This window comes from Lathyrus oleraceus, chromosome 2, assembly GCF_024323335.1.
Source record: "Lathyrus oleraceus cultivar Zhongwan6 chromosome 2, CAAS_Psat_ZW6_1.0, whole genome shotgun sequence".
NCBI lineage: Eukaryota > Viridiplantae > Streptophyta > Magnoliopsida > Fabales > Fabaceae > Lathyrus > Lathyrus oleraceus.
Window position 1 is genome coordinate 485359766 of NC_066580.1, and position 2574 is coordinate 485362339.

The 2574-nt window shown below is 36.1% G+C and overlaps 1 long non-coding RNA gene across 1 annotated transcript; it reads right to left on the minus strand.

Moving 5' to 3' along the window:
• Positions 1-378: 378 nt before the first annotated feature.
• LOC127121585 (uncharacterized) lies at positions 379-1569 on the minus strand. Its single transcript, XR_007803497.1, has 4 exons — positions 1195-1569; positions 1031-1103; positions 796-923; positions 379-712 (listed from the first exon to the last, which is right to left on the minus strand). It is a non-coding gene; the product is annotated as an uncharacterized LOC127121585 (long non-coding RNA).
• Between the last annotated feature and the right edge of the window lie 1005 nt (positions 1570-2574).

The window sequence follows — 2574 nt, forward strand, 5'->3', positions numbered from 1 at the left end:
GGTAAAGACAGCGCTTTGTTTTCCTGGAGAAAGCGCTGTCTAAAGTGGCCACATTATAGTGCGCTTTCAGAAAAAAGCGCCCTCTGGAGTGGTCCATAAAGGGACACCTTAGAGGGCGCTTTCTGGAAAAAGCGCCCTCTAAAGTTGTCAATGTAAAGTGTTTAGAGGGCGCTTTCAGGAAAAAGCGCCCTCTAAAGTTGTCAATGTAAAGTGTTTAGAGGGCGCTTTCAGGAAAAAGCGCCCTCTAAAGTTGTCAATGTAAAGTGTTTAGAGGGCGCTTTCAGGAAAAAGCGCCCTCTAAAGTGTTAGTTATTTTAAAAAAATTTTTTTGAAAAACAGTGGATATTTAATTGGTAACCTGTTCGCATGCTGCAAAAGTGTAAAATTCATATTGAATTCATCCTTTAATCCAATGTTATACACCATTAATCCATTGATATATACAACATGAATCCATTTATATACAACATTAATCCTTCATATATACAACATTAATATATGATTCTTTGATCAACAATATACAACAACATATTCATGATTTAGTAAAAGTACAACAACAATATACACTATTAGTCTCGAAAGATCCATAGCAACCAACACCCAGTGACCACTGTATCCAAAAGCTGTCTAGTAGTTCTAACCAATACTAAACAAAATAACGCCCATCCACCCATGATGAATAATAGCAAGTGTGCATAATAGGCAGGAGGAACTGCATACAAGATAACATTTTTGTTAAACTAAAGTTTTGTATAGCCTAAAACAAAAACAAGCAAAGGGAATCGAGTAACAAACCTATTGAGACAGATCGAGTACACCTCGCATAACTGAATGGACAAGTTATTGGTCAAACTCTGTAGCTGGTCTGCAGTGAATTTATTTTCATCATACAGCACATGATAATGCGTTGGTCGACTAGTCCCCTGCAAAAGGAACACGTCCAAATGCAAATAACACAGAACTGTCAAAAGGCGATTGAGCAACAAATAGTAAACAATGGCATAAAGTTAAATGACATAGCTAATATTACCTGAATTCCTGCATGGCTGTAAGGTAAAAATCAAATTCCTTAGGGTGACAAATGCTGGTGTCTACCACGGTTCCTTTGACAATTTAGAACAACAAAATCAGCAAAAAGTGATAAATTCAAATGATAATATATACCAGCTGCGTTGAGAAATATATTGAAAAAACCTGGCATAATATTTCCACTTCTATCGGTCTCTTTGGGGTTGACAGGAAAGAGACGGGTGTGATGTCTCTTTTGGACCACTACAAAAGTAACTTTAGGTAGATACCCATCCTCTATTGAGACACAAGCCTGATGAAAAAAATTAGTTGGTCTTCAGCACTCCAATGTACTTCAAATTTTACACCCTTGTCTCTTGCACGAATGATTGACTTCATAATAGCCATTTTACCTGTAATAAAGAAAACAATTAAAATCAGATGACAAATGTAAAAACAATTAAAATCATAAAAGTCATTTTACCTGTAATAAAGAAAACAATTAAAATCATTTGACCTGTACCTTTTTCACTAAGTTCTCTTTCTTTTCTTGGTTGGAATATGTTCTACATGTCTCTTAACAACACGGACGGTTGGATTGATCCAAATACCCTCATTATGATCATTTCTAATATATGAATCATTTGATATAATATTCTCATCTTGATCATTTCTGGTAAACGATTCAATCTCAACATCAATATCACCTTGATCTCCAGTGTTTTCATCAATTACTTTGTTGGAAAAAAGAACTATAGACCATTTCGTACTTTTCGGATCATTGACATAGAACACTTGTCTAGCTTGAGAGGCTAGAATAAAAGACTCATCTTTGTATCCCACCCTATTAAGATCCACTTGCAAAAATCCTGACTTATCCATTCGAATGCCGTTATTATTTTCAACCCACTTGCAACCAAATATAGGAATCTGAAACTTCTCATAATCAAACACCCAAATGCGCTCGATAACACCAAAATACGACAGATTTGCAAATTTGGGGTTTAAGTCCTTCACACTTGATATGTGCATTGCTTCAGCTACCACGGTGACACCACTATTCTGCATAGTACTTTTATCATCTTGTTCTTTGGTATAAAATGTGTATCCATTAATCGCGTATGCGCTATAAGAAAAAACATGGAAACTTGGCCCATATGCTAAGCATCTCAACCTTTCTGTTATTGAAGCGGGATCTGAATAATACTTTGAATAAATATGATCCTTAAACCAAGGTATAAAACATCGATTGTGCTCTCGTACTATCCAATTTTCATTTCTATTGGGATTTAAACCTCGGAGAACATCCTTGTGAATTTCAACATACGGCTCAACCTCATTCTCATTGTGCAGAACATACAAATGCACTTGATCCCGTTCGACCCTTGATACTGCCACGATTTTATTTCCAATTAGATTTTTTCCTTCTTTCTTTTCGACAAGCTGAGACTTGGGGAGTCCGATTGACTGAACATTAGACAAATATTCAGTACAAAACTCAATCGCTTCTTCAACAATGTATCTTTCAACCATACAACCTTCTGGTCGACTTCGGTTCTTCACGTA